The sequence below is a fragment of the Mauremys mutica genome, chromosome 10 (genome assembly GCF_020497125.1).
Source record: "Mauremys mutica isolate MM-2020 ecotype Southern chromosome 10, ASM2049712v1, whole genome shotgun sequence".
NCBI lineage: Eukaryota > Metazoa > Chordata > Testudines > Geoemydidae > Mauremys > Mauremys mutica.
This window is the reverse complement of record NC_059081.1, coordinates 53,928,674-53,946,712: the sequence shown is the minus strand read 5'-3', so window position 1 is coordinate 53,946,712 and position 18,039 is coordinate 53,928,674. Positions and strand designations below refer to the sequence as shown.

Genomic DNA, 18,039 nt, shown 5'->3' with positions numbered 1-18,039 from the left:
ATGAACCATTTTGACATTTCATAACACTATTTTGCTTGGTTCTATTTTGTGGAGAAGGTCAAAACTTTTGTTTTTCATCCAGCTTGGAACTAATTTTGAAATCCTCTGTGAAAAAGAATTACCATTCTCTGCTCAGCTGTAGCTGATGTAAAATAGATTTGGTTGTCTGTTGTTAAGGATTAAAATGACACATTCATCCATGAGTTTGTTATAAACTTTTCCACATTTAAGGTAAATTATTCCCCTACCCTGTCTACCAGAGATTGCTACTTCTTCATGGAAGAGTATATTTAGGGATGTCTTTATTTCCCATAGTGCTCCCCTCCTTTTCAAATGAAAAGTCAAGGGGGTTTCATGCTTCTAGGAGCATTGCCCTAGCCAAAATCAGCTCTAATTGAGCAAGAATTGGCTAGAGGAGGGTCTGAACCAAACCCTGGATCCAAATATTCCAAACTATGAGAAGGCTTTAATGAGAAATCTGAATTTTGATCCCAAGCTGAATTCAGCAAATAATCCTTGTGTGATGGGTTGTCACCCCTGGAGTGCAGTCTGGGAGCCGTGGGAACTATTGTACCCCTCTAGCCACCCAACTGGGCTGGCCCTGCTCACACTGCTTTGTGGGAGATTTCAAGCCAGCCTCACCAGCTCCTGTTATCATTCAACACGACAGAAGGTGGCGCCACTCACCCAGACACCAGCCAATTTCCCAGCTCCCCAGGCACCCATCCCTCTGCTGGTGTATAAATCCAGAATTATACCATCTTGCACCTCCCATGGATCTGTACAATGTAAGCTCATAAATAGTTCACTCCCCCCTCGATGTGGGAAAGATATGCAACAAGCCTATGTGAACCAAGCTGAGATTTTTCTTCAGACACCTCACTCAAAGGAACACTAGTTTAGATAAAGCAAAAAACAAGTTTATTAACTACAGAAAGATAGATTTTAAGTGATTATAAGTGATAGCAAACAGATCAAAGCAGATTACCTAGCAAATAAATAAAACACAAACTAAGCCTAAAATACTAGATTGGATATGAATTAGCAATTTCTCACCATACACAGGCTAGAAATCCTTTTAGCCTGGGACCAGCACTTTCCCCAGTTCAGTTTTTGTTCCTTAGTTATTTCCAGGAGTTCTCTTGTGGGGAAAGATGCCCCTAAATGATGTCATACTTCACCTTATATAGCTTTAACATATGGTGGGAACACTTTGTTCCAAAAACAGTTCCCAGCCCAGTTTGTGGAAAAACACAGGTACCCAAAATGGAGTTCACTATCATCAGTTCTGGTGACATGCCCTTGCTGAGTCATAGCAGCCATTACTTACAGGCTGGCTAGAATGTTTACAGGAAGACTAAGTCTTTCCACAGCCTATTATCTTTGTTAATGAGCCATTAGCACTGTTTGGTTTCTTCATTGTTGTATCTGAAAGGTTAGCTCTGGGTGTTATCAGAGTAAGCACATTTGAAATACAAATACATAATAAATATTCATAACTTCAGATACAAAAGTTATACATCCACACAAATAGGATAATCTTATTCAGCAAATCAGCGCAAATTCCAATGACACCTCACATAACTCATCTTGCACAAATTGCATCATAATTATGTCATAATCATATCATAATCATACCCCCATGATGAATATGGGGTGTAGTGTCACACCCTGTCTTCATAATAGGCTGAACCAGAACACTTGAACTCTGGGGGATTCAAAATCCAGCTCTGGATCTGAATTTTATACCTCTGGCCTAATTTTTGCCCAAAATAGCACCTCCTTTTCTTCCTTCCTTGGTCTGCCAGAGTCCAGATTTGTTAACCTTTCAGGTATACTGCAAGACTTATTTCTTTCTGCAGACTTTTGGAAGACATATGAGTTTATAAACTCAGAGGGTGTAGAGTCTGAAATGGCATAGTTGGATTCTTGGGGTTTGGTGGGGCAGCTCAGTATGATTGTGGGAGTGGAGAACTGATCAAATCAACCACTGTATGCAGTGTAATTGTAGCTGTGCTCTTCCTAGGATCCTGGAGAGACAAGGTGGGTGAGATAATATTATTTATTGGAACAATTCCTGTTGGTGAGAGAGCCAATAGAAGCTCTGTGTGGCATGAAAACTTGTGTCTCTTACCAACAGAAGTCCAATAAAAGATATTACCTCACCCACCTTATCTCTCTGATATCCTGGGACCGACATGGCTATAACAACACTCCATATTGTCATGAAGATTATCTGTTTTGTGTCTTGTAAAAGATGTGGGGAGCCTGTATATTGGGATAGGTGAAGGCCTAAACAAAATAAATAAATAAATAAATAATGTTGTCCCATATGCCAGAATAAGGTAGGATATTGGTGGTTTCAGATATAGGAACTGTGAAAATGGGAGAGAAAGACAATACTGTTTATTGTAGTTTAAATATTGTTGCATTTTTTGGAACCCCACTCCAAATTTAACAGGTGGTTCTACTGTATTTCACTCTAAACTGTTTGCAGGCTGCTATATAAAACATGAGCAAACATGGCTTGAATTATGAATATGGTACATTAAAAATAAGGTAAGGGAAACTCTGATGTTAGTAATGGCCTAATATAACAAGGGTATAAATAAATTGCTCACTGTTCTCATGTATTTTTAGTAAACAGATTTGGGAATAGCACAACTAATCCCCAATGCCCAATTAAAGTCTCTTAACTAATTTAACAAATGCATTGTAAATGGGTAGCTGGAGATACTTTAAATAAACATACATTTCACAGAGGAACTTTAATAGCCAAACAAATGGAAAATCAGTTGAGATGCTTCTGCTTTCTCAATTGTCCTTAATAAATTAGTCATAAGAAAAACAAACACAATTAACAAGCACAAACATCATGTGTTTTTTGTTCTGAGAACAGTATTTGCCTTTTAAGAACATCTTAAATGAGAAGCACTTTAAACCTGAAGAAGAGCTCTGTGTATCTCATATGCTTGTCTCTTTCACTAGCAGAAGTTGGTCCAATGTAAGATATTATCTCACCCATCTTGTGTCTCTAAGGACTTTAGATGGTGCTTAAAGCTTCACTGGAATTCTTTTTTCCACCCCAGGTTTGCAATTATTTTGATGGGCTCTACTTTTTTTTGCTTTCACATATATTCCAAACCAGCTACTAGGCACTCAAAAGCTGAGGCTGACAACTTAGTGGTGAATTAAACTCAGAATGTGATTTAAGAAAGAGGCACAAATTTCCCCTCTCCCCGCTTGGTAAACCTCACCAGCAAATCAGCCAATGAAGGTAACATCTAGCTTTCTGGTGGGGATAGCCCTGGCATTTTGCCTGCCCATATTTTGTTCTTGTGGAATCCCAGTAAAGTGCAAACTCCTCTTCAATTAAAGGAGGCTGAAGGGTATATACAACAGATGAGCAGCATGTGTGCTGGGACATAGTTTGATGTGTCTACATCAGACAGCAGGATCAAGTGCAAAGCAGACAACTGTGGAAAATCTACTCTGGAGCAAATATTTAATAAATCAGGCATTAAAAAAAACCCACAACTATCAGATGCCTCTTGTTTGCCGGGAGTGTTTGAGATTCACTATGACCAGCATTTGGCAGAATTCTGTCAGGCAGACACCCAGCCATCCCCTCTCCTTCCTTAACATGTATGACAAGTGTTTTGAGAGCAGTTGTTTGAACAGATTTCCTACCATCCATATGATACCTTCCCATTCAAAGTTTGGCTGCAAGAGCTTTGGCTAAGGTCTGGGATTGTTTAGTTGAAGAGATACCCAGAGAGCATCTGTCACTTTCATTATTACAGAGACTCTTGTGCGTTTCTACTTAGTTTTAGCTGGCTTGGCTTTCATGTAACATTCCTGATAAGACCAATACAAAAATGGCAAGTTGTCAACTTGAAAATTCTTTACTAACAACTTTGAACATCCTTCTAGAAGCCCTATGACTGAATGGGACACACAAAGCTGTAGGCATGTCTACACTGCCAAAAAAGGTGTGTTCTTAACTTGGGTTAGGTAACTCAGGTTAGACATGGACTCCCCTGTAGGCTTTAACTCGAGCTGTGAATCCAAGTTAAAAGCCGAGTTGTCGTGGCTTCACTGCTAGAGTTAGCTAACCCGAGTTAAGAACACACTTTTTTTGGCAATGGAAACATACCCTAAAATATCCATGGGGACTTGCACTTGGGGCAAACTTTTGAATTTTTTTTGCAAAGTCTACAAAATACTTCGCCACCTGCATCCTCCTAGTGCCAATAAAATGAAATAAATTACTCACTTATATGCCTCCTTTCCAAACAAAAACATTTAGATCAGTGGTGGCCAGCCTGTGCCGCTTCCCACATTTCTCATTGGCCAGGAACGGTGAACCACGGCCCCTTGGAGCTGTGAGCGGCTGTGCCTGTGGACGGTCAATGTAAACAAACTATCTCATGGCCCGCCAGCAGATTACCCTGATGGGCTGCGTGCTGCCCGCAGGTTGTCCACCTCTGATTTAGACTGGGATGTCAATATGGTGGATAAGAATCATCTAAATCAGTGTTTCCCAAAATTGGGATGCTGTTTGTGTAGGGAAAGCCCCTGGCGGGCCGGGCCGGTTTGTTTACCTGCTGCGTCCACAGGTCTGGCCAATCACGGCTCCCACTGGCCTCAGTTTGCTGCTCCAGGCCAATAGAAGCTGCTGGAAGTGGCATGGGCTGAGGGATGTACTGGCTACCACTTCCAGCAGCTCCCATTGGCCTGGAGCAGTGAACCACGGCCAGTGGGAGCCGCAATCGGCCAAACCTGCTGACGCAGCAGGTAAACAAACTGGCCCGGCCCCCCAAGGGCTTTCCCTATACAAGAGGCATCCCAAGTTTGGGAAACACTGATTTAGATGATTCTTATCCACCATATTGACACCCCAGTGTTTTTTATTGTGAATTAATAATTCAATCTCAGTATTTATAAATAAACAGGTAATCCCATGACACTGAAAACCAGGGATGTCCCCGCTGTCATAGCCTGTCTCTGTGTTCCTATCAGTTTTATACCAAATGGTTGGTTTTTTTCCTGGTTGTTAACTACAACAGATTGCTCACCTTGCAGGAACTACTAGCCAGCTTCCCCAGTGAACCTGATGTCTAACACTCTTCGGTGTGACATATACTAATATTGCTATCCTGTCCTCTCTGGGGACAGTCAATGAAACAGAAGAGTGGTAAATGCAAAACAAACAAAAGGAAATATTTTTCAACACAACACACAATTAACCCATGGAATGTATTCCCACAAGATATAATTGAGGCCAGCACCTTAACAGGATTCTCAAAGGATTAGACATCTATCTGCAGAGCTAGAATATCCAGAGTATAATAGTAAATATTCAAATACATAAAATAAGAGCTTTGGAGAGCTATAAATCTTCATGCATAAGCTGAACTTTCAGGGGTGGGCGGAAACTTCATCTGGAGACAGGTTATACCATAACTAACTACTGCAGGGTGCTTGCGTCTTTCTCTAAAGCAGCTGATGAGCAGATAAGGGACTAGATGGGCAACTAGTCTGAGCCAGGGTGGCAGTTACTATGTTCCTTGTGTAAAACCAGTTCAGATCAGAGGAGAAATAGGCCCAATATATATTCCTTTTGTGGGTTCACCCAGTTGGCTTGACTGAAGGGATATTTGACTGGCTGAATATTCCTAACCGCATCAATGCGAACTGAACGTGCTTCACATAATGAGAAACTATTTTCCACGTGTTTTTTTCCATTCTGTCTCTACTTTGAGAAACAGAGATAACTTTGAGATAACTGGGAGAAAATTTAAAGTACCAAGGTAATCAGTTCTTTTCTTATTAATGTACCGTACATGTATAGTGCAAAATGTTAACATAGAATTTCTTATTTCACATACTAGACAATCTTGTAGCATAATAAGAAATTAAATAAAATGTTGATAAATAAGTTTGAAAAACAGAACACACACATATATAAAGTAACCAGGAAAAATAAGATATTGCAGTTAAGTGTCTTGCGAAGACCACTTCCTATTGTTTTTGTGCTGCCAGTGCTACAACACCATACTTGTAATAACTCTACTTAATAAGACTATTGCACAGGAAACACTGAAATAGACCAGAGTCAGTTCTTTGCCCAGACTCCAATTAATGCTATATTTGTCTGATTATCTGCAAATAAATAGCAAAAGTTGAAGTTTTATAGTGGTAGAATCATTTCAGCATTCAATAAAAGCTCAAAAAGAGAGAAAAAAGAATGAATATCCTCCACTTAATTGTGAAAGAAGGTTTTCATCAGTAAGCAAATTACTTGAAAACCTTCACACCTCAACTCTACATTACACAAATGTATTGATAAGTTCAATAAAATCACACCAAAGGAATCAACTAAGACAGAGGTGAGAAGCATGCAGATTTACAGAAATAATTGGATAAAGAGCTAATGGATACAAAGGGCTAGGATTTGGAATCCTTAGGTGAGCATTTATTCACATAGCCATAGGTCTATTCACATCAGTAAATGTTCACCAATGCGAGTAAGGGTTGCATAGTCTAGTCCAAACCAGTTCTACTCTGCAGTCAAAAAATCCAGCACCTCTTATCAGGGAGGATTGAGATTGACTGAACATGAACATTCTGGGAAAAAATGATCGCAAACAAATTTGGTGACAGTAGGATTAGAGAATGTAGGTCTCCTACTTTGCAGAACTACTGATCTGGTTATATCATTCTCACTATGACCCAGATAAAAGCCTTATGCTATTGTTTGACTTTAAACAGGTGAGCAGTCCCACTGAATTCAGTTAGACTACTCACATGCATTAAGCTAAACTCATGCATCAATCTGAAGGATTGGGACCTCATATCTGATCTAAATGATGCTTGAATATCCAAGTGCCAAAACAACCTTTGATGAGAATAATATAAAAATCACTATTTATGCATTGTAGCTGCTGAAATAAGTGTCATACATACCACAATTTTCATTTACTTATATATCTTGTGTTTAAAGATAATTTCTTAATGAATACTTTGAAACTGAGTTTCCTAATCAGTTGTGAGAGATGAGCTTCTCTTAGAAGAAACTGCAGCAGCAGCAGTAACAAAATTTTATTTACTTTCAATGCAACTTTGGACAAATATATGAAGAACAGAGAAAGGGACCAACTGGCACGCTGGAACACATATGTAGGCAATAGGTCGCTGCTCTTAATCTAAAGTTGTTTTCAGATTGTTGTTCAAACTTTCCCAACATATTTTCTGGGAAAGTTCTAAATCATTGACAATAGCACTGAATGAAAATATCAACTCTAACCACATCTGTACTGTGAGTTGTAGAGCACTATATTTCTTTGTAAAGCATTTTGTGAAATTTGATATGATGGATGCTAAATATAAATAGATTCTGTTGATATTCATTGTATATTATTGCAACTGCCTCTGTTGCAGATCTCTCTTGCAAATCCCTGTGTCAGTCTCTGAGGATCTGGCCCAATTCCATATTGGCTAGATCCTGGCCAATCTGGATTGGGCTGGTGGCATACGGTCTCCCCAGCTTCCCTTGGAATATGACATGGTTTTGCTGTGCACTGCTGTTCTGTGTTCCCAATGCCCTTCTTCTGATCCTGCGAGTGATGATATATAGGTTCTCTCTATACAGACCAGCTTCTCTGTTGGGTAAATTGTCTTTGACCACCAATTTGAGAAGATATCCACTCACCTATAAATACAGAAATATTTTCTTAAATTATAATATTTGATTTACAGCTATGTACAGTACAAGGAAGATATGCAGTTGGAGCTGTTTCCCTCCCACACTCCCAAATGGCTTTTGGATTAAATAGAAATTTTAATAATTTTTTTCTTTTTTCAAGGAAAACTCAAAAAAAAATTAGAAGAATTTTTTAAATTAAAATGAAAATGAAAAGTTTTAACTTTCATCAGTTTTTGCATCTGGAATAATTAAATCATTTACCGACCATCTTTATTTTAATTACCTGAAAGACCCAGGTAATTATAAGCCTGTCTGCTTGACATTGATCCCAGTTAAGATAATGGAGTAGTAGAGATAGGACTTGTTTAATAAAGACATAAAGGAGGGTAATGTAGTTAATGAAAATCAACCTGGGTTTATGGATAAAAGGTCCTGTCATACTAACTTGATATATTTTTTTTATGAGATTACAAGTTTGGTTAATAAAGGTAATCGTGTGGATGCAATACAGTTATACTTTTGTAAGGCATTTAACTTGGTACTGCATGACATTTTAATTACAAAACTAAAATAATATAGAATTAACATAGCACACATTTAATGGATTAAAAACTGGCTAACTGATAGGTCTCAAAATGAAATTGTAAACAAGGAATTGTCATCAAGTGGGTGTGTTTCCAGTGGGGTCCCTGAGGGATTGTTTCTTGGCCCTATGCTATTTAACATTTTAATCAATGACCTGGAAGAAAACATAAAATCATCACTGATAAAGGTTGCAGATGACACACAAATTGTCATCTGCAATGGTAGTGGTAAATAAAGAAGAGCATAGGTCACTGCTTTAGAATGATCTAGATTGCTTGGTAAATTGGGTTCAAGGAAATAGTAGGCATTTTAATATGGCTAAATGTAAGAAACAAAGAATGTAGGCCATACTTAAATGATGGGGGACTCTTTCTGGGAAGCAGTGACTCTGAAAAAGATTTGAAGGTTGTGGTGGATACCAGCTGAACACAAACACCCGGTGTGACCAAGTGGACAAAAGAGCTAATGAGATCTGGGGATGCATAAACAGGGGAATCTTGAGTAGGAGCAGAAAGGTTATTTTACCTCTATATTTGGCACTGGTGTGACTGCTGGTGGAATATTGTGTCTGCGTTCTGATAGCAACAATTCAAGAAAGATGTGTGATAAATTGGAAGATGTTCAGAGAAGAGCCACAAAAATTATTAAAACAATTAAGTGATGAAAGAACACAAGTTTCATTAAACATCAATGCGATTTGTGCTCCTAAATCACTTAGGACCAGATGTCCAAAGATATTTAGGCACCTAAAGTTGCAGATAGGTGTCTTGTGGGATTTTCAGATGTGCCTAAGTGTATAAATTCCATTAAAATCTATTTGAATTAGGCACCTCACTTGATTGAGTGCTTTTGAAAACCCCTTAAGGTGCCTATCAGCAACTCTAGACACTTAAATTCATTTGGACAATTGGCCCTTTGGCACGTTTGAAAATTTCACCCCACAACACTAAGATGTCTGGGATACTTTGGAGTAAGACACTTTAGAAAGCATGAGGTGTAATGTCTTTTATTTCCAGCAGCTATAGGGTCTGTCTGTATAGGTAAGACCTAAACAAAAATCCTCCTCCAAATGTTACAGAAGCTGAAGCTGGATATATGTCCCTGTAGTTGACAGCAAATCACAAATCAACTGAGATTTTCAGTTCTCATTTAAAACTAAAACTTAAAAATTGCAAAGGACAATCTTACATCACAAGCTTGTGTTTATACATTTGCATTTGGGGTGTGACATAGTGATTAACCAAATATGTAAGAATAAAACAGTTGAGTACAGTTTAGAAAAGAACAAGGCAAACCCACTGCATGACACACAGAAAAGAAATAATGAGATCACTTTAAAATATTTCACCTGAGTTGCTTTGAAAATTTACCCTTTCTCTAACAGGATCTGGGAAGGTACATCTGCACATTTCTGAGTTGTCTGGTCTATAAAGTACTTCCAAAGCCTCAACCTCTGGGCCAGTTGTTAATTTGTTTTATATTCTCATTAATGTCTAATTAGGACAGCCACTAAAAGTCAATATTGTTAATGGGAAAATCTAACAATGTAATCAAATTCTTTCCATTAGATTAACATTTTTGACTTTTAATGGACATCTTAATAAGGCATACTTATTAAGTGGAGTTTTACACAAATTAAAACCAGGCAAGAAACAAGACCAGCCCCTTTCACAATGTAACCTTTTCCCCTTCCATTTTTCACAGTCTTGTTTTTCTGTTTATACAGATTAAAGGGTAGCTGTTCTCTTACTCTTTGTACCTAACCTCAATGTTTGTCCACAGCTAGAAAAAGGAATGTCTCATAGGTGTCAGAGTTGAAGCCTCATCTCTCGTATTCTCTCTTTCCAGTTTATTTTTCCACAATCTTCTTCTTTTAAAAAAAATTAATGTGAATTTAAAGCTTATGAAATGTGACAGAGTGACAGCCTTGGAAAATGAATTAATATATTTATCCATATAACAACTACCTGTAGGCAAGGGCAGTGCTAACTTCTCCCTGGTGCTCCCAATATGATCTACAGGAACCAGCACTAGCGATAAAAGGATATTTTGGTCTCTAGGCTCAGGCAGTCCTTCACCTCTGCTAAGTCTGCCAGAATGGGTGCCAGTTAGTTCCAGTTATGTGATGTGGGACCTGCCCATAAGGACTGAGGGAAGATATCTTAGCATTTTCTGAAAACCAGGCCCCCCTTTAAGGTGTATCAAGTAGGGTACGCAAAAACTGAACCACCCCAAATCATTAGTCTCGTGAAAATCTTGCCCCTGGCTTTTAAACACTCCTGACCTGAGATAGGTTTAAACCAGAGAGTTATTGGAAAAAGGATTCATAACCTGATGTCTTTGTCTCCCCAAATTGTCCCTTCTGAAACCCTTTCATTATGAAATAGTCTGATGTTAAGATCTTAGCACAAGAACATTTCAGAATCATCATTGCATGTTCCATATAATGGGCAATATATTTTTTTAAATGTATGTGTAATAGGTAATAGAGAGTTGCTACATTGTATTTTTCAGCACTTGAACCAGAGCTTACTGCACAAATCATGGTGTAGGCAGGGATAAAATGCAGGCAGGCAAGTATATATTAGTGACTACTTTTATATGTAATGTTGTATGCAAATCTGCTGGGTGGATCTCTGGATTTTTTCTTTATTTATAAATTTAACTTTAACATTTCATTGGTAATTAGTGATGATGTATGTATGCAAATAAAGATGGGATAAATGCTACACATCTTTTTTAAAGCTACTCAGATGCTTTTCTGACTTATGATTAGGAGATGGACCTAAGATATGGTGAATGCAGAGGAATAAATCACCCTCCCATTAGTCCACAGAGAACAAGTTTCTCTGACATATTGGGCCTGATTTTGACATCACTTACATGAGTTTTACCCTGATTTAACACCACTGACTTCAATAATGGAATTACTACCAGTTTACCTGGGTCTGAGAGGGATCAGAATCCAACATGTAGATGGTGGATTTCCTTGTTGAATTTGCAAAGGAGGTTTAGCACATGGCTGATTTTCCTTTAGGTTGGGACATACAAGGTGTGTGTGAGAGACTGGAGAAGAGCAAATGGAAAAGGGGAGCAAAGAAAAAAAGGGGAGAAAGAAAAAAATAATTCAAGTGCACACAGATGCTTAGTCACTTAAAAATTAAACACTTCTTTATTGTCCTTTAATGTTATAATTTAATATTAGGTTGAAACATTCCTTTACATTTAAGTAAGGATGCAGAACTGTTATACAGTCATACAACACCTAGCCCCACCAATCTGATTAAAAATATTCACCTGATATAGTCAGTGAATGAATTTTAATTACATAAAAATAATCTAATTCCTAGTCCAGATACTCAGCCCTGATGTGTCTTCTTTGTGCTACTCCAGCAGTGTAAACTAACCATAAAGATCTCCCATGGAGGCTCTTGGCTGGCATGGAGCTGGCATGTTTGGGTCTACAGCCAACTAACCCATCCCCATCTATGAGGTGTCCCTGGGAAGGTGGGCCTGTGGGGAGGGAGCATAGCCTGAGCACTGCCACTGGCACACAGGCCCCTTGGGGGTTGTTATCAGTTAGAAGCAGTTAGAGCAGCTGTGAGGCGGCCCCAACTTAAGTGTAAACTTGGCAGCTCCAAGGATTGCGTGAGCACAAAAAGTGACTGACAACCATCTTTGCCCTGTCCCTCATCTTGCCAGGTTATGTACCAGGTGTAACTTGGCCAAAGCCAATCCTACACACACAGCAAACTGCAAATATCCCATAGCGCCATGTGAAAATACAGCAACTGAACATCAAGCGCACAAATATACTAAAAGCATGCACAGTTTGTTCCAAGAGTTATGTTCTTTCAAAATTAATATCATTTAATAGATTAAGATCTGATACTTATTTCCCAGTCATTTTGGGTACCAAAGAGAAGGATAATGAATTATTTAGTTCTGATCGAGTTTTTGTTTGTTAAACACTTAGAATAATGCTCCAGAACATGACACCTTAGGCAGTTGTACTAGTCTAGCAGACTCTTAACTTAGTTGCTATAGAGTCTATGGAACTGTGTTTCACTAAAGCTGTAAAACCACCAGGGGTGAATCTTACCGCTGGAAAAACTGGGAAATTGAGAAGACTGTCAGTTCATGTTTGAGGAACAGTCAGATTGTAGGGAAGGCTGCTACATTTGGAAAGGGGAAATCTATACCACTATATGTCCTTCCATGAAGATGTTAGCAGAGAAAGACCCTTTGCCCCTCGGGCTCATTTAAGTGAGAGACAGACATAATTATTCTTTCAAGCCCTTTCTTTCGTGTATGGTTGAGCAGCTTGGTTTGGAAGTACAGGAAAGAAATTAATTTTAACAGATGGGAAGTTCTATAAAATTGGGACATTTATCTTTGCGCTCCATAAGGTATTTCCTTTGCTTTTCTCCACAGGCTCCTGTAGGTAGCTACTCTCACTCAGATTCACAGCCAGTGATGGATACCTATTTCTTCCTCTCAGGCACAGTTCTAAATCTGAAATATGTGTATTGTTGGGGTGGAATGGGCTCCACTTGTGTTTTGGAAAGGCCAATTTTTTAAAAATTCATATTAGGAGGTACATGCAAGTTGTGATAAGAATGGATTGCTGGTTGGTATTGAGGGAGGAAAAAAACTGGAAAACAGAAGAGAAACTTTCCTACTAAGTCAGTTCAGCTGGTCTCAGCATTATTGCTGGGGCTGCTGATGCTACTAAATGCGTGGCAACATACTGTCATATACATGCTTTGCAGAGATTGCCCAAGTCATCAATTCTGGGTGCTTGGATTTATTTTGTAGCAATATCAGAATATACCTTCCTTTAGCAAATGATCAAGGAAAGTTGGCATCCTTTTTGATGTAAAATGGTTGAAAGATCTTGGTGGTGCTAATAAATAAAGATTATACAGTCCCAACAATTTTGCAGGTTTGGAGCCAGATTTTAATCCGATTTACACCCCATACCAATCCACTGGCTTTGGGGACAAATTTTGCACTAATTTACACTTAATTAATTGCTACTCACCAGCAGAGATAAATAAATATGGATTTTGGCCCTTTATTTAAATAAGCAATCAGAGTTTGTATAGTTTACTGAGCCTTATGATATGATTATCTGAAGCTTATTGGATGGTTTTCTGAATGTCATATCTCTAAACTCAGGACAAACCTCTCATGAGAAAAAGCCTTTCTCATGAGACCTGTAGCATCAGTACTTCCCGTTTCTGTTTAGGCTGAAAATACCAGAAGACCAGCCTTTTTTTACAGAATTTTGTCACTTTTCACTTCTTGGTTGGAGGGAACAAGGAAATGCAGCAGAGCACAAGAATGAAAAATAATGAAAAAACATTTCCCAGCCTCAGACATTGTTCATTTCAAGCTCTGGGGAAAAGTTCATGTTGTTTCTTATTTTTTTCCTAACTTGATTGCCAAGCCCATTTCTGAAAAGGGGGCATTTCATGGCTAAAGCTATTTACCTTTATGCTCAGTTTCCCTCCCTTTATGGCATGGTCCTAAAGAGTTTAGAGGAAAATGATAATTTTTCTAGAGGTTTTTTTGAACCACCCTATAGGATGTAATAGAGAATTCTAGCCCTTCAATAGAACTCTGTTGGGTGATTCAAAACACCTGTAGAAAGGAAATATCTTTCTAGCTATGCTATGAATTCTAAGGTAGTTTCAATAGAATCCTGTCAAATTTCCATATAATTGTATTGGTTTAATCCCTGTTTCATTCAGTGGGATTGTCCAAAAGGATTTTCTCTTTCCTCTCACCTTCCCCTTTCCTTTATTTACTTTCACTCCCTATAACTTATTGTCTCTTTTCTTTAATATTCATGTATATTTTACACTGGTCTCCTAAATTAACCTCTCCAGTCACAATACCTCCTCCACCGCCTCCTCTCTGGTAGTTTGTCCTGATGTGTGGTTTAACTAATCTCCTTTGGCAGATCATTGCTATAGAATGTCCCAATCTTGGCATATGAGTCCCCTGCTGCTGTCCTTAACAATTTTTTAAAGAAAGTTGCATATACTTTCCCAAATGCTTGAGCTGACCTATTCCATTAGCCCTATATGAAAAGCTTTGTTCAAGAAGAATCAGAGTTTAAAACATGTTTCAGTGGACCCAACCTATCTTAACAGCCCACTAAAATTTGCAAAAATGTATGTAAAGGTCAAAATAACAATTTACCAGTAGACTACTGGGCTCAAAACTGTCGTGCTAAATGCTTAGTAGGCTTTGACTTTCATTGCTATGTAACACGCCTTACTTAATAGACCAAAGTGTATAAGGGCACTGTCCTCAATCTGTGCATACAACGCTTACTATGGCTACACTTACAAATCTGCAGCGCTGGTAGTTGCAGCGCTGGTCGTCCAGCTGTGCAGGGCCAGCGCTGGTGTGTGGCCACACTCACAGCTACCAGCGCTGCAGTGTGGCCACATTTGCAGCGCTGTTGGGAGTGATGAATTATGGGCTCACTAGAAGGAGTTTTAAGACCTTCTCACAAAGTGCCACAGTGAGCAGACCTTAGTCAAGGCTGACCTAAAGTGAGCACTCCCAACTTGGAAGCAACCCATTGTAACAGACCTTTATGTTTGAATATATAAATATGCCACTGCTTTATGAGCAGCTGTTGATTTTATTCACTGTGTGCAAGTGTAATCCTTGTAAAAATAATGCAAGTGCTGCTGGCAATGCTGTCATCAACTATTCATGAGGTGGCTGCTGTTTAGCCGTACGGCTCACTTGGTCTCTCAGCAGAAGCGAGCCGAGGTGTGACACCTGGTCATTCGGAACATACAGCAAGCCAGCAGTTCCACTCAGAACAGTTCACTCTTCAAGACGCTGGCACTTAAAACAGTGCGAGATTAAATAGCTACTTGTAAAGTAAGTCAGAATAACAGTATTGTAAGTGCCTTTCACTGTTAATGTGGTCTACTACTGTATGGGGGACCTATATCAGATTTAGCAAACAGCCTGCAACTGTAAAAGGAACCAAATGTTTGTTGTTATCATGTACCTTTCAAGGCTCATATATTATTCTAGAGTGTGCGTCAAGCTATTGGCAAGTAACCGGTTTGGCACAGCAGCCTTCTTAACACTAGTATGATTGGTGGGAATGCTTCTGGGAATGCTACCAAAAGCAAAAGAGGTATAAGGGGAGCCAGAAGTTCATGGGAGTAGGGAGGAGCACACGTACAAGTGATGGGATACATGTGAAAGGACATGGTTCTTGGTTATCAGAAACACAGAGGTTCGCTCTGATCTCATTGGTTTAAAGCTGGAGTACTTCCACTGAAGTCCATGCAGAGAGATCAGGAGCATGTCCATAATCGGTTGCTCTGGGAAAAAAATGGAATTTCCACTTCAGCAAAACTCCTTTAAATAAAATTAAAATCTATCTCCTCTTCCCCAAGGAAATTGGACCAATGTCCTTAAAGTGCGGATTGTATTGCTTACCCTGCTACTGTGAATTCAGTGCCACTATTACAGACCAACTTTGGCACTGAGTGCTGCTGTCACAGAGAAGGAGCCACACACAACAGATTCTATCATGAGTGATAGAATCACTGGGGTCCTGTGACTACAGTCACTCCCAGAGTATTATTTAGAATTTTGGGTATTAGGGATGAAAAATGAGACATGAACAGAGAGAGACTGTTATGGCTCTCTTCTACCAATTGGAGGCAAACCGCACAAGCTTGAGAGATTTAGGGTCAGATCTTCAGCTGGTGTATATAAGCTTTGTTCCATTGACTTCAGAGGAGATCTGCCAGATACTAGCTAAGTATCTGGCTCTCAGTTTGGATAAGCAGGCAAATGTTTGAATTTTTATCTGATTCTTCACAGAACATTTTCAGAGCCTTGAGACATCCTCTCTCTCTGAAACAGCCTCCAGCTTGGTCAGCAGCTGCCTAGGAATGCCTGAAGCAGGTCAGCTACTTCCCTTCATTCCCACAAGAACCACTTTTCTCACAGGGACAGAAAGTTCTGGTGAGTTCTATGATTTCCTGGAATTGTGCATTGCAATCTGGGGTGCAACTCAAGTGGAAGCCCTAGGCAGGTGACAAATTGGAAAAGATCGATAGACTATTGGGCCCTGTTTCCTTATCCTAAAAGGTAGGGAGTCTTGAGGCAGTAGGATAGCAGGTGAAAAACTGACCTGTCTCCCTGACAAAAGACTCAGGGAGGACAGAAACTTTTGGTCTGTTCTTATTTGCTTATCATTGTATTTATTTATTTACTTATCTGGCACTGAACAACAACTGCACAAGTTTGGAGAAGCAAGAAAAATCAGATACAGAAATCCGCACTACATTCTCTTATCACCTCTTTTTTCCTTATCCCTTCCAAGCCAGATCTAATTATCACTGGCTAATTTGGGGATGCTATTGCAAAATTCACTCTGCTATTCAGTTCAGCAAGAAAACATTATTTCACAGAAAGGAAGATGACATTTTTCCAATCAATCAATTCAATACTCCCTTAAGCATAACCACATCCACAGATTTATCAGGGTACTTTGACCAAGCTATTTTAATGGCTTAGGATGCTTTAATTATTAATACATTAAGCTTCTTCTTTTTTTACAAAAACTGCTAGTTTAGCCTTTGGAATCTTGATAATGGACTTAATCTTCTAGGACCAGATTGTGATACTCTTATTCATGATAAAAATACTTTAGCCCTAGTATTTCTAAGATACTACTGAGCATGAACAAAGATATCACATTCTGGCCCTTAGTTTAAGAGCAAAGTATGATTTTATAAAACGAGGGACCCCTCCATCATGTTTCTTTCCAATGTATTGCTAAATCAGTGGGCCAAAGATGAAATATTAGGTCCACTCAGGAACCATGGAAACATTCTTAAATTCTTAAATGTTCTGTTTAGTGTCATATGCTCTGAATTCTAAGAATTCAAATTGGTAGAGTTTGTCATATTGAGAAGTGAGGTAGAAATTGCCATGGATACAAATGTTAATATTAATATTAAAGTATTTTCTGAAAATTCTTGAGAAACAGAATGAAAGAAGCCTATATAGGTGGAGGGCAAACATCTGCATGAATTTAATGAGTGTTTCCATGGAAAAGACACCTTGAAAACTAGCCTTAGCAGAGTAAACAAAACCGTTTGCCTTGCTTTCATTTTTGTTTATCTCTTTTTTTCAGAATGGTACAAAAGAACCCTAACTAACAAGGTTTACACATGTATCCTTATTTGTAGACTCCAAAAATCTGCAACTATGGCGGAGCCTAAATTTGACATCATTTAGGATCTGGTTCTGGTAAATACAACTTAGCTCTTATATAGCACTTTTCATGCATTGATCTCAAAGCATTTTACAAAAGAGATTAGTATCATTATCCCCATTTTACAGATGGGGAAACTGAGTCACACACAAGTTCACCCAGCAGTTTGGTGGCAGATCTGGGAATAGAAGTCAAGTCTCTGTCCAGTGCACTTTGAGTAGTACCTAAGTTCCCGAATAGTCCTGCTGAAATCTACATCCCAGTAGCAAAGACTTCCAAAGTGGTGTCTAGGTGAGGCTAAGTATGGAGTCCTTCTGAATAAAGTTAACGAATGAACTTTAGGAAATTGAACGAATATTAGCATCCAAGAATTCTCTTGATATCATAGCTTAATACACAGCTGTTTGTTGAGGCAACTTACCTGAAGTCAGAATCATGAGTATTAATATCTCACTAGCTAGAAGTGAATGCT

At 38.9% G+C, this 18,039-nt stretch overlaps 1 long non-coding RNA gene across 1 annotated transcript in view; it reads left to right on the top strand.

Moving 5' to 3' along the window:
- The first annotated feature begins 1,691 nt into the window (after positions 1-1,691).
- The window catches only part of LOC123378371, a 36,589-nt gene continuing 20,241 nt past the window's right edge, over positions 1,692-18,039 (top strand). Inside the window, exons 1-2 of the long non-coding RNA XR_006582575.1 lie at positions 1,692-1,832; positions 16,166-16,309. This is a non-coding gene — a long non-coding RNA (uncharacterized LOC123378371). The remainder of the gene's footprint in view (positions 1,833-16,165; positions 16,310-18,039) is intronic.